Here is a 25,593-nt window from a genome sequence, read left to right on the forward strand (position 1 = left end):
TGAGGTATTAAAATGTATAAAATAAGGCAAGTCAGGAGGCTGAAAGAGAACTGTATTTCATTCACCTTATTCAGGATTTCCACAGTACTGATCATTGTGGTCAAAGCTATAAATAGACAATAGATTTTTAAAACCTAGTTATATACAATGTAATCAGAGTTGATGAGAAGATTAAATAATATTCAATTTTCAAGTGTGAAACAGTTGATAACAAACCTTATCTTTATGCTAGCCTTAAACTCAGAAGCTGACTGACTTTCCATGTATTTCTTTTCCAACATCCAATCATAATATGGTCTACAATTAATGACTTTTTTCATTCAAATCAGTAACTATGATTTGTAAAAAAGTAAAAGTACTCTATGTTGCTTATTAGTTACACTATTACTGTCCATTGCCTAAGACAGAATTCAAAATATCAACTATTTTTGCTCTGACTCAGACCACATATAACAGCAGCAGCAACATTCTCTGTGAAATGATTATAAAGGCTGCCACGACTGAACTTAAAGAAATAAAAGCAAAATATAAATACAGCACTTGTGTAGATTTTCACGGTAATTTTTAGGTTATCAAGGAAACATCTACAGTGTTGATCTGGTTATACTCAATTCAAACAAACTACTTGTCACATTAACTACCTCCAGGAAGTTACTCCAAACACAAAATAAACTGTTTATGCCCCTACTCAGATAGATAACATGACAGATTGTTATTAGTTGAAGACAGATGAGATACATTAATTTGATTGTGAGCATGTGTTTAATTTTACCCTGCCCTGTACACTCTCTAATGCTGTCTTTCTATGATGCCATAGTAAATCATGCCATATTCGAAAAATTGTTAATGCAAGAAAATAAAAAATGACCAGAATTTGACTTTAACTTTGCAGTTTCTTAAATTTACCTTTTAACCAAAGTAACTACCTTCACTATTACTGAGTTTCACCCAGGGATATAAAAGAACACCATGCCTTCAAAGAAGCTACTTTAGTTTCTAAAGTCAGTTTAAAGATGTGAGGGCAATTTACCATTTTTCCATACACTAACTTTTCTTAATGAGCTGTCTTGTCTTCCCAATTTCTACCGTCCTGTTGATCCACTAAAGAAAGCACATCTTACAGTGATGATACTGTCCATATTTGTTGCAAGCATTCTCCTCAGGTTAGGATCCTCCTTTCAGATCTTTCATAGTACTTTGAGAAACAAAAACTTAGATTTTGGGGCTAGAGAGATGGCTCAGTGGTTAAGAGCACCAACTGCTCTCCCAGAGGTCCTGAGTTCATTTCCCAGCAACCACATGGTCATTCATAACCATCAGTAATGGGATCTAGTGTGTCTGAAGACAGTTACAGTGCACTTATATACATAAAATAAATAAATCTTTTAAAAAATTTAGACTTTATAAGGTTCAATATTCTTGCGATAATGAGGTTATTAGTACTTCTGTGACGCTTACTGAGTTCTTCTTGTTATATGCAGCTGAAAACAAAACAATTTCCAAACACAGTAGCGACTTCAAAAGTATTGATTGGGTGGGGGGAAAAAGGTTTTAGGGTTTTAAAACAAGGACAAAAGATTCCTTGGGAACCTGTAGTCCCAAGGGACTAAGCAGGGAAACAGGCTAACTTCAGATCTTCACCCACCCCTACTTTCCTCCAAATCTAATCCCCCAGTATTACATTCAGGTCTAAAATAGAGGAGCTGCTGCAGCCTCCCTCTTCCTCACCCTTCCCCATCTCCCCTCCACACAGATCACACAGATCTTCCCCTCCAAACTTCCTTACTCCACACTCATTATTTTATCCAAGCCCTCAACTTCAATAGGCATTCCCTGGAAACCTGAAGGCCAGAGTTCTGCCAGGGAAAGAGGCAGGTAACTGCAGCTCTTCATCTCTCCCTCCACCCCTCCAGATCTACTCCCTAGTAACCACCAGCTGCAGCCTCCCTTCAACTCCCCTGACCCACTCCCAGCAGAACACTTGCTATGGTCTCTTTTTACACTCTGACCCCTATTGCCAAAGGAATACATAGAATATCATCTTTTTTTTAACTTTTTAAAAATTAAAAAAAAAGGGGGGGGATGTGTAGGGGAGCAGGGCAGAAGAAATCAGGTGTGGGGAGATCTGGGTAAAAACAGCATGCAGAGTGAATGAAAATGGGCAGCAGGCAAGGGCCACAGGGAACCATCTTTAGGACATGCCAGAGACCTGGGATGGGGGAAACTCCAGTGAGTCTAGGAGGGCTATTCTAGCTGAGACTCCTAGGAGTGGGGGAATATGGAACCTGAAGTGGCCACGTCCTGTAGCCAGGCACAACACCCAGAGGAAGGATATGGACATCAACCCACCCACAACAAAACCTTTGACTCAAAATTTGTCCAGCCTACAAGAAATGCAGGAATAAAGATAGAGACTGAGGAAATGGCCAACCAATGACTGGCCCAACTGGAGACCCATCCCATGGGCAAGAACCAATCCCTGACACTATTAATGATACTGTTGTGCTTGCAGACAGGAACCTAGCATACCTGTTCTCTGAGAGGCTCCACAAATGCAGAGACACACAGCCAAACAGTAGATAGAGCTCTGGGAATTTTATGGAAGAGTTAGGGGAAAGGATTGAAGTATCCAGAGGGTATAGAGACTCCACAAAAAGAACAGAATCAACTAACCTGTAGCCTTGGGTGCCCCCAGAGATCGAATCACCAACCAAAGAGCATACATAGGCTGGACCTAGCCACCCCACACACAGACACATATGTAGCAGATGTGCAGCTTGGTCTTCATACTAGGTCCCCCAACAACTGGAGCTGGGTTGTCCATCATTCTGTTACCTGTCTATGGATACTCTTCCCTAACTAGGCTACATTGTCTGGACTCAGTGGAAGAAGGATATGCCTAGTTCTACAGAGATTTGATGTGCCAGGGTGGGTTAGTACCCAAGGGGGTCTTCACCCTCCTCAGAGGTAAAGAAAATGAAAGGGGAGGGGCTATATAAAGGGGAAACTGGGAGATGAGGGGGGATGCAAACAGCATCCCCAGTGAATAAATAAATAAATGTGGAATATTTATTCACTTTACCTCCTGATTGCAGACCCCCTCTCCTCCCATTCTCACCCTGGAATCCACCCCCTCCACTCTCCCTGCTTCTTTCCTCAAAGGGAGGGGCCCACATGAGTATTAACCTGCACATTAACCTGGCACATCAAGTCACAGCAGGACTAAGTGAATCCTCTCCTACTGAGGCTAGTCAAGGGAGCCCAGGTAGAGGAAAGGAATCCCAAAGCAGGTAGCACTGCTTCAATTTATAGGGGACCCACATGAAGACCAAGCTGTACATCTGCTACATATATGTAAGGTGCCTAGATCCAGCCTCTGCATGCTCTTTGGTTGGTTTTTCAGTCTCTGGAAGCCCCCATGAAGGCAGGTTAATTTACTTTGTAGGTCTTGGGGTGTCGATGACCCCTCTAACTCCCTCAGTATTACCCCAACTCTTCCATAACTCTAGCCAAGCTCCACCTATTACTTGGCTGTGATTTGTTACATCCACCTCCATTAGCTGCTGGATGAAGTCTTCCAGAAGACAGCTATGCTATGCTCCTATCTGCATACAGAGCAGAGTATCATTAATAGTGTCTTGGGTTGGTTCTCTCCGAGTGGTGCACATCTCAATTTGGGCCTATAATTGGTTGGCATTCTCTCAATCTCTGTTCCATCTTTATCCCTTCATATCTTGTAGGCAGGACAAATCTTGGGTGAAAGGTTTTGTGGTGAAAGCTTACGAACTCATGGAAACTGAACAATTAAATACTGAATAAAATATGAATCAAGACAGAAATTAATTCTAGAATTGAATGAAAATGAATACACAACATACCCAAACTTTAGGACACAATGAAGATAGCTCTAACAAGCAAGTTCATTGCACTAATGCCTACATTAAAAAATGAAGAGATATCATATTAGTAACTGAATAGCACATCTAAAAGCTCTAAAACAAAAGGAAGAAATCATATGTTAATCAAGTACATGGCAAAAATAAACTTAGAGCTAAAATCAATAAAACAGAAATTAAATGTGTGTGTGTGTGTGTGTGTATGTGTGTATGTGTGTGTGCCACACACACACATAAAGAATTAATAAAACAAAGAGTTGGTTCTTTGAGAAAATCATTAAGGTGAACAAACTCTCATCTAAATTAATTAAAAGGTAGAAAGGGAAAATACAAATTAACAAAACTAGGAATAAAAAGTAGGCCATAACAACAGACACTGGGAAAATCTAGAGAATTATACATGTTTTAAATACCTGTACTCTACCAAATTGTAAACTCTAAAAGAAATTGATAATGTTCACTATATACTACTTCCCAAAGTTAAATCGAGATTAGATAAGCAATTTAAACAAATCTATAGCCCCTAGTAAAATAGAAGCAGTGATTTAAATGCTCTCCTCCAAAATAAGCTCAGAGTCACACAGTTTAAACACAGAATTCTACCAGATCTTCAAAGAGTTAGTACAATAAAAATATTGTTTAAAATAATATTGATCTTTCCATTTTATAGGAATGCTACATTTATATTTCAAAATCCATAGTTTCATATTACAGTAAGAATAAATCACATACTGTGATAAGAAAAATCAGAATGCAATTTACATAAAATTTTGAAACAGCAAAACCAATTTTGATCAATAGTAGATGGGTGATAAAGGCAAAAAAAGAAAAAGACTAATCAATGGATAAAACTACTATAAGAGTAACAGTGAGTGAGCAAAAAAAGTGTCTGATCAATACTGGCAATGAGCAATGCTACAGCCTTGTAATAATTCTTTAAACTATATACATAGGAGCTACAAAGACGGCTTAGCTGTTGAAAGCACTTATTGCTCCTGCAGAGAACCCAAGTTTGGTTCCCAAAACCCATGTAGGATTGCTCACTATTGCTTATAACTACAACTTCAGGAAATTCAATTCCTCTGGCCTCCATGTGAACTAAAGTGCACATGTTCCTACACACACACACACACACACACACACACACCCATTAAGGGGCTGGAGAGATGGCTCACTGGTTAAGTGCACTTACTGTTCCTGAAAACCCAGGTTCAGTTCTCAGCAACCACAATAAGTAACACACAACTGACAGTAACTCCAGTTCCAAGGAATTTGACCTTTCCTTCTGGTCTCTATCAGTTTCTGCAGACATGCAGTACATATATATGATTTGAGAGCTAAAGGATTACTGGAGGTCCTTGAAAAAATCCAGAAAAACTACAACTATTTTTGTGATAATGACCTTCTCTTAGGATAATATGAAAAGTCAGATCTTAAAAAAAATATTGTAATTTTAGGAACAATTTTAATATAATGAGATACATGCAGAAAATATTGTGTAGGTTTTAAGGATTTATTTATTTTATTTTATTTTATGTGTCTGTGTATGCCTACATATAGGCATACACAATTTGATCTACTTACATCATGAGCCTTGAGGGGTTTGCTCTTTTTAATTATCTATTATCTAACTCTTCAGGATCCTATTTGGTAATTTCATGGATCTAGTAATTCTTTTTAGATTCTTCATACTATGGCAACATTTTCATTATCAACTTTCACTGCATACACATTCATGCACTTAAATCATGCTACAGGGATTCTGAGACGATAACAATGACTCATCTTAAATATATGTAGTGACCAGAGTCACCAATGGTAACTAATATAAAAAGAGCAAAGAGGGGAGTATGTAAGAATTCCTACTACTTATTCAAATCATTTAGCACCATTAATTAGATTACTTAAATCCTTTTTGGTCATAGCACATAACAACTCCTATAATGACAGTTGAAATGGAATAATGAATATAAATAGATAGCATTTTCTGTATTTGTGGCTGGCTACTTCTGTTGCTTTCTGTAACATTTGTGCCTGAAGAGGGTTCTATACCTTCCAAAGGGAGTCACATATTGTTGTAAGCTGTCATGTGGGTGCTGAGAAACAAACTCACATCCTCTTTAAGAGCAATAAATGTTCTTGACTGCTGAGCCATTGCTCCAGCCACATATATGATTTAAAAAAAAACAAAAAACAAAAAACAAAAAACAAAAACAAAACTCAAGGATTCCAGGGTTATCATAGGCCTGAGCAGCAAGTGCTTTTATCTGCTGAGCCATCTGCCTAGCCCCTGAGGTCTTGTTTTTATAGTTTTTGTCAATGTAATAATAAGTTTATGTAGCTAATAATATCATCTGAGAATCAAGAAATGTATTTCTCCCTTTTCAATCGGTAAGGTCTATATATATTTTTCTTATGGATTTACAATGACGAAAACCTTCAAAATGGCAGTAAAGTATTAAAGTCAATAACCTTGCCTGGTATGTGACCTTAGGTAGAAAGCATTCATTCTTTCACCACTGAATATGGTACTAAACCACGGGTTTTACATAGATGTTACTTAAACTGAATTTCCTTGCCATTCCTAATTTGTCGACAGAGTTTTCTAAAAATCAAAAATGGGTGTTTAATTTTATCAAAATGTTTTTGTGCATTTATTCAAATCATCCTATGACTTTTTTTCTTTAGCCAATGAGTGCATATATTATTTCATATATGAAACCAGACTTTCATTTCCAGGATACAAAGATAAAGCCCACTTGGTTACAATGTAGTACCTCTTCTACTGGATCCAATTTATTAACAGTATATTTAAAGAACTATATGTCTATGATCATGAGGGTTATTGGTTATAGTCTTTATCTGATTTAAATATCAGATTGTCAGGTTAACACTATAAAAATGAGTTTGGGACAGTGTTCTACTATCTTTGACTATCTAAAAAGAGTTTGCATATAGTTGCTATTATTTTTCCTAATACATCTGGTACAACTGACCAGAAAAGCCATATAGACCTGTAGTTTTCTTTGTGAAAAGATTCCTAATTATAAACTACTTTCATTAACATGGCAGATATTACCATTCATATCTGTTTCAGTGGATTCTAGTAGTCTACAACTGTAGTAGAATCTGTCATTTCACCTAAACTGTTGAACAATGAATGTAAGCCTTTCAAACTAGTCCTTTATACAACTCTTAATATCGGAAGATAATGACTGAAGATATGACTTCCATCTTTTATTTCTTACCTTCTTTAAAAGTTACATGACTGTAACAGTAAAAGCTTTGCAACAGTCACCATGACTATTGCAGTAAAAGCTTTGCCACTTTAAGCCTCTTTTTCTTCTCTCTTTCTCCCTCTCTTTCTCTCATTCCTTTCTTCCTTTTATCTTCTTTCATTTTCCTCTTATAAAGATTTATTTATTTATTTATTTTATATGAGTACACTGTCGCTCTTTTCAGACCCACTGGCAGAGGGCATCAGATTTCATTTCAGATGGTTATGAACCACCATGTGGGTGCTGGGAATTGAACTCGGGACCTCTGAAAGAGCAGTCAGTTCGCTTACCCAGTGAGCTATCTATCTCTCCAGCCCCATTTCTTTTCTTTTTTAAACTTCTGCTCTTAACTTTCACTTTTTTCTTCCTTATGCTTTTCCTTTTTCTTTCCTTAAAGTAAAAACAAATCATTGGGTTGCAAAGCCTTTATTTCCTTAAAAAAAAGGACTTAATAATACTAATCACACTTTTTCAAATATTGCTTTAGCTACAGACACCAAACCTTGGTACAATGTTTTCATTTTTTGGTCAATCAAACTATTTTTACATATTTATTTATCTATTATATTTACCCATTCCTCAATAGTCTGTTTTGAACTAAACTGCTCAATTTCTGAATGCTTTGGTGCACTATATATATTTTCCTAGTACTGATTTCTACTGTAATTACATTATTGTCACAGAACAAATTCAACATTTTACACATTTGAATCTTTTACTAAAGTTAACTTATCCTCATTTTTGTAAATAAGAATCATTCTAACCAGTTTATATAAAATATGAATAATCATTAAAATGATTTGTGAAGTGCCAAAAAGGGATTTCATTGCTAATTTTTTATAGGTGAGAACATTTCCTATCATGATAAATACCTTGCGTGAATTTGAAAGCAGTATCTATTAAGTTGTGATATACAAAGTTCTTTTTCCTTCATTCACTGTTTACTAGTTTGTTTTTTATTTTGAAGATAGGGTCTGGTTCTGTAGCCCAGAATAAACTCAAACTCTTGTTAATCCTTTTGCCTCAGCCTCCAGAGTATAGAGATTGCAGGAGTGATCACATCCAATTTAAAATGTACTATAAAAAAAAAAAAATGGGTCGAGATAGCTGGTATTATTCAGGCCATCAACATCTCTACTGATTGCCTGAGTTCTGTCAGTCTATGCAAAGATGGCACTGATCAAATACAATGGTGGATTTGTTTTGTTCTTCCTGTTCTATCAGCTTTTATTTGTAATTCTCAGTTTTTTGTGGGTTTATACTTGTTTAAGATTGTTATTGTTTTTTCAAAACCTCCCCTTTTGCAAAGAAAAGCTTCTCTGATGCTTGAAAGACGCACTAATATATGGACATAATGAGAACTCAGTAGAAATCAGTTTACTACTATGTCCCATTAGCTTCTTCATAGCATTAGGCTTTCCCATAAGGCCTGTGATCTACCTACCTGCTGGTTCTATACCAGACATGAGCTCTATCTTGTAAAGCAGACCTTAAATCCAAATAGAAAATTTGGTGACTCCCATGGCATGTGTACCACTACTGTGTTAATGGAAATGTCTTACCAGCTAGGTTATTATCATAGCTCACAAGGTTGACAGCTGGGTGCAACTGATAATTACTTTTTCCCTCCATTAGTGTGCAGAGTACCTTCCAGCACTATGAAAGCTAATCAGTAGAGATTATGGTTCCAGGTCAATACCAACTTTGTTCTATGACTCAAGTATGTTATGCCTTTAGGGTCTTATTGACAACATATATATATATACCATATATAAAATAAAACAAATCTTTTAAAAGGAAGAAAACTATAGTTAAGCATTTCTTCACAACACAGCTAGAAAGTTTTCCCACAAAGTTTCTACCTCTATTTTTCATTCATCACATGAATAGATTCTATTTGAATACCAAGTAACAAAGAAAAGACACACTAGTTATCATACAGAGAAAAAGACACCATGTAATTCTTAGCCCTGAGTGCTGGGATTGAAGGCATTTACCACCACTGCTTGGTTTATTTTTATTTGTATAAAAATTATTTTACCTGCATGTGTTTCTGTACCACATGCATACCTGCTAAGGTCAGAAAGTGGTATTAGATATTCTGGAACTGGAGTTATCTGGAGTTATGAATGGCTGTAACTCAAATATGTGGTAGCTAGGAACTGAACCTGCCTCGTCTCCAAGAGTATACATGCTCTTACCTACTGAACCATCTCTCCATCCCACACTCCTTACTTTCTTAAACCTATTTATATCTGCATTAATGTTTAAGTGGGTTCTTTATGGACAATATAAAATTGAGACTGCTTTCTAGCTGGTATGAATCTCTCCAATTTAGACCAGGTCTCTGCAAACATTTTCCTATAAAAGGCCAGATTATAAATATTTTAAGTTTTGTGGATCCTATATTCTTTGAAGGAACTATTCTACTCTTTTAGTGAAAAAGCAATCCTATGAGTAGACTAAGTGTAGTCCTCTTCCAATATCACTCTTTATTAATATTAACAATTGTTTTTTATCATTCAGGTATCATAATTGGTATCCTTCTATTAAGTTTTTTCTAAATACTTTAACATGTAAAAACATTCCTAGTGGTTCATAAAAAAGAAAATAAAGCAAAAGGAGTTACAGTCATAATTTGTTGACTTTTGCTTTACACACTACTGCTGAAATACCTTTAATATTTCTATAGTTCTCATAACAAAATACAAACTCTTCCTGACTTAAACCTCATATTCTAGCTGGGACAAAATGTTGTACATTCCTCTTAAAATCCAGCTGGCTTCCAAAATTCAGCAGGTTTACTCATCCTATACTTCTTCCCTGTATGTACGATGTACATCACTCTAATTCTGTTTTACTGTCTCTCCCACCATTATGCTATGTATGAGGCACTCAGAAATAAATAAGTCAGTAAAGGAATAATTTTTTAAAACATAAGGAAGCAATGTGTGGATATACCTACATACACAAGAACTGAATCGTAGTACACAATTATATTTATAAATAATTAAAATGCTTTTTAATCAAGTCAGTTTTAAATTCTAATAAAGCGGAGCTCCTTTACAGAATGTCCTCAGGTTGAATGGCAACATGTTGTATAATGAACTTTTAAAGATACTACTACCCAATACACCAAGAATAACTAAGATGTCAAAAAAAAAATTACTCTTTTAAATAAAATAATTTATTTACAGAAAGGGCAAAAGATAATTTCAGACAAAAACAATCATTTTGAAAAAGAAAAATTAATTCCTGAATAAATCTACGACTAAGTACAAAAATTAATTTTTACTAATTCATAAAAAATATAGAATATTGATCAGTGATTTTAGTGCTTAAAAAGAAGATATCATGAGGAAACAGACAACTCAATTTCAAGCCATAAATATACTCTCCTCTGCAAAGCCTTCATTCAGTTCATAGTCCCAGTATATTAGCATATCAAATTATAACTCTGGTTATAAATGGCATTGTGGGGAAGAAGTTTGTATAAAGACAGAAGCAAAATTATACTAACCATCTTTGATGTTGTTCAGTTTTAAATCAAAAAGGGTTTTGTTTTGTTTTAAAAAATAAAATGGGCGGGATAGTTCAACATGTAAGAGCATGTGTTTCATGTGGTCCCTCAACAGCTGGGGTGGGGACTATCTCTTACTTAGACTCTGTTGCCTGCCTTCAGATCTCTTTCCCTTAGCTGGGCTGCCCTGTCTGGCCTCAGTGGGAGACAATGCACTTAGTTCTGATGGGACTTGATGTGACAGGGTGGGTTGGTACCTGGGGTGAAGGGAGAGAGAAGAGGAAGGGGGTGCAATTGAGATGTAAAGTGAATGGATGGATAAATAAATAAATAAATAAATAAAATACTTATGAATAAATTCAACAAACTGAAAAAAATAAAGAAAGAGCATGTGTTGTTCTTACAGAGAACCCAGGTTCAATGCCCATTACCATGGTAACTCACAATTGTCTAAAACTTCAGTTCCAGAGAATACAATACTCTCTTTTGACCTCCACAAGCACCAAGGGTGGAAATTATTTATATATATATATATATATATATATTGCACACACATACATGAAAGCAAAGCATTCATGCATATAAAATAAATCTAGTCTGTTCTAAGAAAATAAAACGTACAATTTTACTTAATATGTTTTAACAATTACCACTTCTTTTTGCTCAATCACCTGCCATATTAGTTCATTTTTCTTAAAACCAAGTAGCCTCTTTATTTTTTGATAATACCAAATTATAATTTTAAACATGTATTTGAGTCATTAACAAGGACTTTGTAAACTCCACATTCAAGTATTCATTTTTAAAAGTTAGTGTTTTCTGTAGAACAAATTTGACTGGTAATGCCAATTTAAACTCTTGTTGAAAAGATCTTTTGCTAAAAGATTTTAAATGTTCTTACTCAGAAGACACATAGGACCAAAATCTCAGTTCACGATTATCTGACTTAACATCAGCAGTCTCCTCTCACTGAGATGTCTTCTAGGAAATTACATACTCTGCGAAATAGATTCAAATATAGCACCCGATGGCCCTCACTCCACATGAAACCCCAGTGGTCCAACTCATAAATGCAATATGTTCTCTGAACCTGAAATAATAAACATGTGGGTTTACACCAAAAAGAAGCTAAAGAAAGCTGTCAGCTTATTTGGGATAGACAGGAATTTAAAAAAAAACTTCTGAAAACCACAGTTCTTTCAGTCAGTAGCTTTCTTAATGTGTAATCATGTTCTGACATTGTCATATAATAGATGTCTTTTACTGGGTAGCACAAGAAAAATATTCAGAAAAGCTGACAAGCTTCTATTAAATCACATATACAATCAGTTCTTACAGATAGCACTTACAAATTTCATAGTGAATGCTGTATTCATGGGGAAGCAATTAAAGAAGAAATACTCAATTTTGATTCAAATTTTTCCTAATTAGTACCAATCTGAAGAACAGAAAAAGATTACACTATGGGAATTTACATCAAATAAGTATGACAATTTTTTAGGTACCCACAGTAATGAGAATTTTTCACTAAACAGAAAATTTTCTCACTTCCTCAGTTTGCAGAAGTCTAATACTCACTGAAACTCATTTTTCCTTTTATAGAGCATTGTAAATATCATTTTAATTAAGGAGTAATCATAAACACAAAAGTAAGTAAATTATAGAAAATCCAATCAACAAAAATTTTGGATAGCTCTTCAAAACAATTTAAGTCTACATGGGAATAAGCCGGGCAGAGGAGGCACAAACCTCAGAGGCAGAGGCAGGTGGGTCTGGGAGACCAAGGCCAGCCTGATCTACAGAGTGAGTTCCAGGAAACAGTCTTTTAAAGAAATAGAAAAGAAAATTCTACTGGTAAGAAAATATGGGCTAAAAACTGAGTGAAAACAATACACCAAGAGAAACAGATTTAAAAACATGTTAGTTCTATGCAAAAAAAAAAATATATATATAAAGGAATTTTTTCTTTATTGATATTTGTAGTCTCTGAGCTGAGCACCACAAAAGCCTTGGTCTCATAAAGGCATCAATGTGGAGACAAGTCCCTCCTTCCCACCCAAGCTGCTGTAGTAAATGTCCCTCAGGAACTGTCCAAATTGGGGCTTCCTGTCAAAATGGCAGCACCACATCTTCTCAGACTGCAGCCTCCGCATGAGCTGTCTACAGTGGCATGCTGCCTTATCTGCCCTCAGGAGCTGTCAACAGTGGCAACACTTCTTTCCTGACTCAGCCTTCAGCTTTAGTGAACCATGACTGCAGGAGCTGTCCCACAGAAGCTGTTCACAGTGGCAGCATTTCCTCTCCAGCTCCCCTCCCACACTCCCTAGCAGCCCAGCAAAGATGGCGCCTCAGCAAAAGCTAGCTACAACAGGGAATGACTTCCCACCCTAACCCACGAGCCCAATACAGGAAAAAGGTGGTGAAAAAAAAAAAAAGGTCACCAATCTCTTAGCAGGAAAACCCAGAAATCCCTGAGGAAACACGCCAATTTCTCAACAGGAAAACACATCACTCCTAAGACCCTCACCTCAAGCTCAGGACTTGGAACCTCACCAATCCTCACTCTGGAAATCTCTGCCTGAGAAGCTCCACCCCCTCAGAAATCCTATATAAGCACTGGCCCTTTGTCCAAGTCTCTGATATCTGTTCCCAGGAGACAGCCATCCCTGGATTCTTCTGTCCACACCCTGGACCCTCCAATAAATTTCTTTCATGGGGTTTGATGTCTGTTGTGACTCTCTCATTGAAAGATGCCAAGAAGGAAAGAAACAATGAAGAGAAGAGACAAAAGAAATGGGAGTTAGGCTCCTGAGCTCCTGACCTCAGCTGGGGACACCCTGCCCTGGGTGCACTGCCTCTGCTGAGGAGGCTTCCTCTCAGAGCTGTGTGGTTCCTGAGCTCCCTTGTCTCAGGATGCCCTTCCACTGGGATACCTTCTTCTCTCAGAGCAGTATGGTTCCTGAGCTTCCTAGTTCCAGGATACCCTTCCATCCAAGTAGAAATACTTCCGATATCTATGTTTTAGACTTTAAAAGCATGTGCTGACTGTTCTCTACTTTAAAATCCACACAGCCCACCTTCAACCTCTTGAGATTTGGCTTCATGGTGTGGACCCATGGCTTCTTTAGTTCTCCCCAACTGCACTTTCAGCCATTCCATTTGGTCTACCTCCATTCCTTTGTGTCTCATATCCAACCCTCAGAATGTTCTCTATTAGAGACCTTACAATGGCCACACTTGGCTAGAATCCAGGCTGGGCAACAGCAATCGAAGAACAGAACAACCTCCCAACAAAGGCAGGACCAGATACAAACACCAGAAAACACCACATGTCTATGGCAAGGTCAAAGTACAAAAACCAAGTGGGTTAACCAAGAAAATCTATCTCCTGCATGAGCCAGCAGCCTTATATTATAATAAACCCTACAAAAAGCACAAGGACTTCAGAACAACAATTATGAAGTTATACTTCTATTGCTGTAATAAGAAATGGCTAAGGCAACTTATAAAAGAAATCATTTAATTTGGGATTCACAGGTTCAGAAGGCTAGAATCCAGGACAATACTGGTAGGAAGCAACATGACAAAAGGCAGGCAGGCATGGTACTGGAGCAGTAACTGAGAGCTCTTACTAGGATGGCCTAATAAGCCCCACATAGCATTCAGCTACTTTCTTAATCCAAAATCTCAATGTCTTCCACATTCCTTCCAACATAGCATGGTCAGGTCTGTCACAGCAATACCCCACTTCCTGTATCAATTTCTAGTTTAGTTACTTTCCTATTGCTGGTGATATTATAAAGGCAACTTAAAGAAGGAAGAGTTTACAGTTACTTACAGTTTCAAAAGGTTACTGTCCGTGCCCACAGTAGTGAGTAGCATGGCTGTCAGCAGATGGGCATGGTGCTGGAACAGCAGCAAAGAGCTCACAACTGGGAAAGCTAAAACAAGGCCACACCTACTAATCATTCCTAAACAGTTCCACAAAATTTGAACAAGTATTAAAATGAATGAGCATATGAGGACCATTCTCATTCAAGCTGCCACAGACCTTAAAAAGCATGTGAATAAAAGCCTTACCAGAGACTATAAAAATGCAAAGAAAAAGCTGAATGAAATAGTAAAAACAATTGAGACTATGAAACAAAGAATAAAAAAATGTATTCACTAAGGAATAGCCAAACTGAAATAAAATTTGAAATAAAAAACTCAGAAACTCAAATAAAAAGTTCAGAGGTAAGCCTCTTTACAACAAAGTCCATTACAGAAAACCATGAACCAATCAAAATGGAGATGTGGAACCCTGCAAAACACTCCCATGTCATAAACTAAGGAACATTGCAAAAAAAAAAAAAAAAAAAAAAAAAAAAAAAAAAAAAGGAAGAAAGATTCTAAGAGCCAAAAGATCAGGGAGTTTGCTGTGAGACTGTGTCTCCTTGTAATGTCAGAAGCTACCTCCATACACCAACATGACTTCCTAAATGTGAGCTGAACAGTGACAACAATAGACATGCCAAAGTGAAAGAGGAACGATTACAAAACCTCACCCCAAAGCAAAGAACTACAGGCAACTAAGGAATGCTAAGAATAGAAGAAATAGTTTTCCCTAGGGAAGAGCAATTGGTTAACCAACATCAAATGAAACCATGCATACAAGTAACATTTATATTTAGGAGTGGGTGTGTATGTGTCTGTGTGTGCCACATGTGTGTGTTCACATGCATGTGATGAAAAAAAACATGACTTTGAAACAGAGCAAGGAAGGGTATATAGGAGGGTTTGGAGGAACAAAAGGGGAAGGGGAATAATATAATTATACTATTAACATAAAAAGAATGGGGGGAACCACTCTGAAATTTCACCTTACACCAGTCAAATGAAAGATAAATAAAACAAATGACAGCACATGCTGGTGAGGATGAGGGGAAAGGGAAACAATTATTGTTTGTGGGAGTGAAAACTGGTACAACCACTATGAAGTGTGGTGATTCCTCAGGAAGCTAGGAATAGAATAGTTATATCACTCTTAGGCATATGGCCAAAGGCCTCTACATCTTTACTATAGAGATACTTATTCATCCTTGTTCAGTGCTGTTCCACTCTTAGTAGCCAGAAATTGGAAACTGCCTAGATTTCTGGCAACTAATTGATGAATAAAGAAAGCATGATACATTTACATAGTAGAATATTATTCGTCTGTTGGGGAAACTATGAAATTTGCAAGTAAATGGATAGAACTAGAAACAATAATCCTGAGTGAGGTAGCCCTGACCCTAAAAGATATAGATTATTTTCTACATAGATGTTAGAACTTAAGCTTGAACTCTGTGTGTGTGTGTATGTGTGTGTGTGTGTGTCTGTGTGTGTGTTTCAATTAGAATAATAATAGTTTAGGTGGCTATTAAGAGACCAGTGTGGAGAATGGAATCTTCCAAGGAAAGAAACAAAATGTAGTGTTATGATGGTAAAAATAGAACAGGAATAAATGGGAGGGGGTATATGAAAGGGCAGAGTAAATAATGTGGGGAGGGACAACTACCACTAATATCCTTTCAAAAAACCCATCTGGAAACCTGTGGGAGAGGTTTAAATGGAGTCACCATATAATGAGAATGACAGTGTGCCAACAAGATATCTTATGATAGCAAACAAAAGCCCCAGTGTCAGCTATGAGCTATACCTTGACAAGTTGATGGTCAAGCAGGTCCTATATACCACCACCCCCAAACATCACAAGCTATTCCCAAGGCTACTAATTACCCTCCACAACTTAAAGGTACTATTAAAGCCCTATTGTTAATGACACCATGTCATCAAACATAGAGAAATCAAGTTGGTGACCAATAAGAATCATCATTCCTACTGACTAACTTTCATGATCCTGCAAGGTACTATATGCATGGTGTCAGAGCAGAGAATTAATCATCAGTATCGACTAGCTACAAACCCTGAGACCAACAACAGAGATCTGCCTTCAAAATACACTGGCGGGATAGTGGTAAAACTGTTATGGCAATGACCAACCACCTGATTTGATTTGATTTGATTTAGGTTTAAAATTCATTCCATGAGATAGAATCTATACCTGACACTGCTAAATGACAAAGACTAAATGCATTATGGGTACTAAAGGAAAAAAGGTATTACTATTTTTCTGCTAAAAAAAAAAAAAAAAAAAGACTCCTAAGAACATATGGCTATACCCATAGGTCAGTGCATTGCACAAACCTCATCAGAGAACTTCTTTCAGTAGGTAGTAATTAACATTGACACCACAACTGTACAATGTGCAGAGTGTGAGATATCTTGGAGCACTTAGCTATAAATGGGATGTCTGTTTCCTCTAAAGACTCAAAGACCTACATAGAAGAAAGATGCAAAGATTCTAAGAGCTGTAGCGGATGAGCGTGAGGAAACAGTCTTCCAAGCATACCAGGACTGATACACATATGAACTCACAGGGATTGTGACAGCATGCCCAAGATCTGCACTAGTTCAAACCAGACAAAACCGCAGCTTGGAGAAGAAGTAAACATAAGGTTCCACCCCTTACCAAAAAACAGTTCACCATTGGTAACTGCTGGGAAAGGGAAAATCAGTTTTCTCCAATAACATGTCACTAGGTATATCAATCACATGCCAGAAAAAAAACCAATGACCAGAAGTAGCTGGCCAACACAAAACAGACTCCATGTTTGTGTGTGTGTGTGTGTGTGTGTGTGTGTGTGTGTACTTTTTTTTTTTTGTCTTACTTGCTGTTTGTTTGTTTGGAAGGGAGTACTTGGGAGAAAGAAAGAACAAAGTTGAATATGTGTGGAGGCGATGAGGACCTGGGACAAACTGGGGGCAGGAATTTTATATAATATATAAAAACCATATATAGAGAAGAGAACAATTCAAGGACCAATCACAGTGCATTGTTACTTTAAAAGTCACTACACAGATGTTAAGTTTTAAATAACTTTTTTTATTTCTTTTGTTTTAAAAGCAAAGTTTCTCTGTATAGTCCTGAATGTCCTTAATGTCCTAGAACTTTGTAAGCCAGGCTAGGAATAAAGCCAAAGATCTATCTGCATCTGCTTGCTGGAATTAAAGGCCTCTGCCACCACACCCAGATAGGTTTTAAATAACTCTTTATCCTAATACTTAAGTATACAATATAAATATGGTGTGGCAAAAATATGTTCTTTAAGCAAGCATATCAATGACATCAGGTAGTATAAGTTACAATGTTATTCTGCCAATATTTAGTAGTATTTTTAAACTGAAATGTTAGTAGTAAGTTTGACCCACTAAATTTAGATTTAATTTATTATTATGTTGTCTTTTGTACAGTAATGTATCAGAGAAAATAAGCATTTTGAGGAAATCTGATTCACAGAGATAACAAATGACTATAAGCAACTCAGTCGTTAACATATCAAAATTAAAAAACAAAACCACATCATATATGATACAAATAATTAATTACACTAAAAATTAATTACACTGTATCCAAATATAGTGAAGATTCATGTCACTGAAACATGTATTTGAATTTAAAAACTTTAGATGTCAACTTATGATTGATCGAGTTGCACACACATAATAGAAAGCATGTATGTATACGTTTATGTGATATATATGTCAGTATTGACATTGTAAAAATAAAGCAGTAGACTAGGGAAGTACCTCAGTGGTAAAGCCCTTATCTAGCATACACAAAGCCCAGGGTTCTATCATAAGCACTGCATCGAAAAATAAAATGAAGCAAGAATAGATAACAATACTGAAGGAAATTCCTAGAAATTTGAAATGTAATTTTTCCAATTTTTTCCAGAATAAGAAAGACTAAAAAATAAAAGTGGATATGACACAAATTGTATCAATCTTGAAGAAAAAGGTAAAATCTAAAGAGCTAATCACCATGAAAAATTATTTAAGAGATGTTGAAATAGATGAAACAGCTCAAATATTTACCTAATAGAAGCTGAGAAGAAAAGATAATTTTTTCTGAGTTAATAATAACAAAAGTTTTAAAGACCAAGAACCATATAGCTACCATAATGTATTCTCTGTTTTAATCTAAACATACTAAATTTCTTTTTTTTTCTTTTTTTAATGTATTTTTTATTGGATATTTTATTTACATTTCAGATGCCATCCCCTTTCCCCATTTCTCCTCCCTAGAAAACCCTTATCCCATCCTTCCTCCTCCTTTTTGCTTTTATACAATTTTTTTTAATGTTAATGAAAGGCTTTATAAGTTTGGTAATGCTCAATATCAATCAGAAGTGTAACCCAATACCCAACCTAGATATATCAACTATCTTTGACTGGCAGAGACATGTGAACATCTGCCTCCATGTACCCACTTCTCTCTTTCTCTCATCACCTAGCTCCTCCTCTCCTCCTCCTCTTCTTACTCCTTCTTTTTCTCTCTGCACTCCTCCCACCTGAGCTCCTCCTACATATTACCCTTCCTGTTAAAATAAAACTTTTCTCTCAAAATACAATTAGAGCATAACTATACCAATTTGTGTCAGCAAGGTTCAAGATAGACCTAATACCCAGTCCATCATTTTGTTGACTAACCAGAACCTCTGTCATCTCTTCTAACTAAAACACTTAGTTCTGAACCTGGCTTTCTTCTTGGCTTTAGAATGAATGTCAGCTGAAAACCATCCTCTCAAATCTTTTCTCTCAAAGTAAATAGCCGGGATTGGCTATGAGACTATAATTCTTCAACCCCGTCAAAAATCCAGAATGACTGAGTTAACTGAAATTATGGGAAGCACAAAGAATAGCTTCTAAAACTTAGCTAATTTATAACAACCGCTGAACACCTGGACAGTCCCTATACTACAGAACGTTGGAGCATCCAATCTTCAGCCTTCTGGCCCAGGATCATCTGACAGACCCCCTGTCCCTCTTCTAATATCTAAATTTCAATACTACAAAATATTTTTTAAAATCTTCTAAACTCCATGAGAGCAAAAATGTGGAAGGAATAGTAAAAGGTAGCATCTCAGTTTTCATTTTCTTTTTTAAAAAGACTTATTAATTTTATATGTATGTGTGTATACCTGAGTGTGTTTATATACAGCCAAATCTCTGTGAGTTTGAGGCAAGCCTGGTCTACATAGTGAACTCTAGCACAGCAAGGACTATATAGAGTGACCCTGTCTCAAAAAGAGAAAAGCAAAAGAAGGAAGGAAGGAAGGAAGGAAGGAAGGAAGGAAGGAAGGAAGGAAGGAAGGAAAAAAGGAAGGAAATAAAAAGAGCAAAAGAAAGAAAAACTAGTGATATGTGACCATGAGACAAAGTATATTGTAAAGCCAGAGTAAAAACCTAACATGAACCACGTATGTCAAGAAGATAGCTAAAGCACACAGGCACTTCTGTTTGGGTAGAGGGCTGCGAATGTGGTTTATGCTGCTGATGGAATTCTGGAGTCAATTTTAAATTTAATAATTTAATAATAATTTTAAATATTGTTACATTCTAAGGGTACTCTTGAGCTTCATGTGGTCTGTGAGTTGTATCTTGGGTATTGAGAGCTTTTGGGCTAGTATCCACTTATCAGTGAGTGCATACCATGTGTGTTCTTTTGTGATTGGGTTACCTCACTCAGGATGATATTTTCTAGTTCCATTCAATTGCCTAAGAATTTCATGAATTCATTGTCACAGACCACATGAAGGTCAAAAAAAAGGAAGACCAAAGTGTGGATGTTTTGGTCCTTCTTAGAAGGGGGAACAAAATATGAGACCAAATATGGAAACAAAGTGTAAAGCAGAGACTGAAGGAAAGGCCATCTAGAGACTGCCCTACCTGGAGAGCCATCCCATATACAGTCACCAAAAGCAGATACTATTGTGGATGCCAAGAAGTGCATGCTGGCAGGAGCCTAATATAGCTTTCTCCTGAGAGGCTCTACTAGAGTCTGACAAATATAGAGTCGAATGCTCCTAGCCAACCATTGGACCAAGCACAGGGTCTGCAACGGAGGAGATAGAGAAAGAAAGGACTGATAGAGCTGAAGGGATTTTCAACCCCATAGGAAGAACAATAATATCAACCAACTAGATCCCCCAGAGCTCCCAGGGACTACACCACCAACCAAAGAGTACACATAGAGGGACCCATAGCTTCAGCTGCATATGTAGAAGAGGATGGACTTGTCAGGCATCAATGGGAGAAGAGGTCCTTTGTCCTGTGAAGGCTCGATGCCCCAGTGAAGGGGAATGCTAGGGCAGGGAGGCAGGAGTGGGTAGGTGGGTGGGAAAACACCCTCATAGAAGCAGGGAGAGGGGGAATGGAATAGGAAGGTTCCAGGGAGGAAACCAGGAAAGGGGGATAACATTTGAAATGTAAATTTAAAAAATCCAATAAAAAAAATCAAAAATAAAAAAGAGTACACTTTGTTGAAATGTATTATATGCATAAAATTAAGTTGCCTGTAATTAGACAACAGGAAATATACTTTAAAAAGGAAAAATTCCAAGTCTTTAGGAGAAATAAATAAACAAAAGTTGGTTGATCTACAGAAGACAAAGAAAGACAAAACAAACTACCAGATAAGTCAGATAAAACACTGTGCAAAAATAAAACCACAATGATACTAATTAATAAAATAAAAACCAATTTAAAAGACAACAATAAGGGACTGGGCTCGGCAGTTAAGAGAACTGGTTGCTCTTCCACAGGACCAGGGTTCATTTCCCAGCACCTATATGGAAGTTTACAACGGTCTCTAACTCCACTTCCAGGAGATTTTGGTACCCTCACACAGAGGGAGGTAAAACACCAATCAGTGCACATAAAATAAAAATAATCGGGTTGCAGAGATAGCTCAGCGGTTAAGAGCACTGACTGCTCTTCCAGAAGGCCTGAGTTCAATTCCCAACAACTACATGGTGGCTCACAACCATCTGCAATGGGATTGAATGCCCTCTTCTGGTGTGTGAAGACAGCTACAGTGGAGTCCTAAAAATAAATAAATCTTTGAAAAAAAATAAATAAAATAGGCTGCAAAAATTTATAAAAATATAAAAATAAATCCAAAAGGAGGTAATAACAAGGATTTTAAACTTAACTTATACAAATTATAAGCCAATGATACCAAAATGTTACCAGGATAGAATTAAATAAGTCAGAGTCAGAAAGATATGTACATGTTTCTCTCATTTATAGATTACAGACTGTGTATGTGTGATCATATATGTACATGTATGCTCATGAGATGATAACAGAAGACCAGCTAAGGAAAGGCCAGAAGAAAGGAAGACGAAGGAGAAGGAAGGAGAGGTTATGGGAGTCAATATAGTCAAAAAATATAATACACTTAAAAGAAATTCCCTTCATGAAATGCAGCACTATATACAATGAATATACGTAAATAAATAATAAACATATAACTATTTAAATGCATAAATAAACTCATCTGAAAAAATCATTTTTGGATGTAGTTAAAGATAAGAAAATTAGAACCAAATCTCGAGTATAAAGTCAGACCTCTCTAAGACCTGCTCCGTGTATTAAAAACGGGCCTAAGTGCTAGGTGTGTGGGTTATGTACCACTAATTCCAGCACTGAGGAGGAAGGGAACAAGAAAGAAATGCCTTTGAAGTCAATCTGACTTTGCATTGAGAGACAGTCTCAAAAGGGGAGTTGGGGATAACCCTATTCTCAACAATGAAAGGTTGCCCATGAGGAAATACAATGTGAAAATATCCACATGAGATGGCAAAGCATTCTTATTCTCAACTGAAGACCACTGGCTACCTAAGACTTTCATATCAAAGTAACACAAACTACTGTCTCAAACAACAGAAACTCTGTCATAGTTCCCAAAAGTCAAAAGGATGACAGGATCAAACTTCCTTCAAGGACCTCAACAAAGAGTCCTTCCTTGCTTTTTTCCTAAGCACTAACTAGCCAATGGGATAAATAAAAACAAAATATAGTAACATTTATGTATGAAATGTCATGAAGCCCATTACTTTATCACTCAATAAAATCATTAGTTAGAAAAAGAATGATAAAACTAGGAATGATGATCTATAGGTTGTAATTCTAGCAGTTGAGAGTTGATGGAGATCAGAGGTTTAGAACAGTGGTTCTCAGTGTGTGAGTTAAGTCCCCTTTGGGGTTGCATATCAGACATCTTGCATATCAGATATTTATATTATGATTTATAACAGTAGCAAAATTACCTTTATGAAGTAACAACAAAACAATTTTCTGGTTGGTGCCACCACAACATGCATAACTAAATTAAAGAGTCGCCACACCAGGGAAGCTTACAGAGCTCTACTGCTGAGCTCTACTGTTCTCTTAAGCCTTAAATTTTTCCCTTAACTTTTTCAGATTTTCTTCTTCCCAATGATACAATACAACTAAATTAAATGTTGTTTTTCTTTTGTAGATTGAAAGTCTTGCTGGGAAAATATTTCACTAACACTAAAAGACTTACTTGTACAAGATTTTAAGTTTCTTCAGAACAGGTTTCATGACCTGCTGTATTGAATAGTCAAGTGACCAATCCTAAAATTATATGATTACAAGCACATTATAGAAACTGAGCATGTTAGATTTATATATTTAGGAATATACATTAAACATTATATATATATATATATATATATATATATATATATATATATATATAATTAATTTAACAGTAAAAGCCATGAATTTGGGGACCTTGCAGGGGAAGGACGGGAGATAAGAAAGGGAAGGGAGAAATAATAATTATATTTTTAGTATTTCAAAAATGTTAAGTTGTAAACCATATATATACTTACAGAAGTAGTGCTTCATGCATTGGCTTTACTCAGTAATTATGCAAATCTTCCTAGTTCTTTTCTATAATGCTAAATTTAAAGGTGTTTAAATTATGGAGATTTTTTAGAACATGTTCTTTACCCGCATGTAGCATTATAAAAGCTGAACACATTTTAGAACATCAGTTCATGTAGCATACTTAGTTCCTTAATTAATAAACAAAATAAGACTACAATTATATTCACATTTTTCCATTGTCAATACTATATTTTTTATTACAGTAGACTATAATTCTCTACTCTTCTCTAAAAATTAATGAGAATATATGTTCATAGTAGCAATTTGTGACATTGCTATAAATCAGTGTGCTACAGTGATACCTAAAGAAAAGTTTATTTCACAATAATGATGCTTCCAGGCATCTCTCAAGTCAGGTGGTTACTTGCAGTTAATGATCTGTAACATACCACACAAGAAGTCCTAAAAAGACTTATTATCCATTGCATGTGAAACAATATTTGCTTTATGGATGACTAAATGAATGAAGACATTCAATGTAACTATAAAAGTAAAGTCAAAAGAAAACTTACAAGTAATATGTTTCCTTTAAGTAAAAGGACTGTGACCATTTTCCATTAATACTTAACCTTTCACTGGAGACCATACTACATAGAATACTCAGACTCACAAAGCCCAAGAACTGTTCTAGGTTAATGCTAACTGCTCCTAATCAAGGAGCAGTCACTTTACAGAAATGTGAGATCAGCCTTTCTTGTTAGCAGCACAAAATAGACATGATTTATACATAACTGTGGAGACTATTTTAACCAGGCTATATACTACACTACACACACACACACACACACACACACACACACACACACCATAAATATGCCTAACAGAGTATTATTCTACACACAAAACTTGCTAATCTCAAATATGTGATCTGTCATAACTGCCAGACTTTGTAGGTACTTACATCTTTACCATTTATAATTTTATTCCATTTACTAGACTCAGCTTTTGTCCACCATATGTCCACTGTGGATTAACTATTCCCTTAGGCACAATTAAGGACTTTCCATTTGTTGTAAGAAGAGCTAAGTATGAAGGACACAGCCAGAAATAACATTTATAACTCAACTAAACACAGAAGCACATTCAGGCTCAAGCAGTGGTTTGTGCAGCATCTTTTTTTTTTCATTAGACACATGTCTGAATAGCAAAATAAACTTGAGATAAAAATCCACAGCAAAAGTACAACAGCTCTCACAATTCAGAGTGGCTATCAAAATTGCATCACCTCTACAACTTATTTTTTTAATTAAAAAAAACTTCTATAAAGCAAAAAGGTTTTAATTTCCAAATATTAATTATAGCCAACATTTTAATTATTACATTTTCAAAGATATTTAATAAAATTTCAGCTTGGGTTTTTTAATCCCTACATAATAAATATATACACTGCCTAGATGAACAAAGGAATGGTAGAATGTTTATCTAGCATGCATCAGACTTTAAGTTCAAGCCTTAGCATTGCTCAGAAAGAAAAGAAAAAGAAGAAATATATAAATTTAGCAGAATCGCCTGTTACTGCTTATAAGTATGTTCTTTCTTTCCCAATAAAAAGACATAGACTAACAGAATGGATACAAATACAGGATCGATCTATCCTGATGATGCATCCAAGAAATAGACCTCAGCATCAAGAATAAACATTACATCAGAGTAAACAGTTGGAAAAAAATATTCTAAGCAAATGAACCTAAGAAGCAAGTTGGTGTTAGATATTCTAATATCTAACAAAACAGATTTCAAACTAAAGCCAATTAAAAGAGACAGATACTACATACACATCAAAAAAAATCACCAAAAATATTATTTAAACTCTTAATATCTATGCCCCAAATAAAGGGCACCCAGATTTGTAAAAGAAACACTACTACAGTTTAAATCACATTATTGACCCTCACACACAGATTGTGGGAGATTTAATACCCAACTATCACCAAACTATCATTCAGACAAAAAGTAAACAGAGAAAACTAAACTGGAGCTAACAGCTATTGTAAACCAAATGGACCTAACAGATACTTACAGAACATTTCACCCACCCCAACACAAAAGAATA

At 36.1% G+C, this 25,593-nt stretch overlaps 1 protein-coding gene across 4 annotated transcripts in view; it reads right to left on the minus strand.

Annotated features, from left to right (window-relative positions):
* Rab28 (RAB28, member RAS oncogene family) overlaps nucleotides 1-25,593 on the minus strand; it is a 73,312-nt gene that overhangs the window by 15,940 nt on the left and 31,779 nt on the right. The window lies entirely within an intron of this gene.

Source organism: Arvicanthis niloticus, chromosome 7 (genome assembly GCF_011762505.2).
Source record: "Arvicanthis niloticus isolate mArvNil1 chromosome 7, mArvNil1.pat.X, whole genome shotgun sequence".
NCBI lineage: Eukaryota > Metazoa > Chordata > Mammalia > Rodentia > Muridae > Arvicanthis > Arvicanthis niloticus.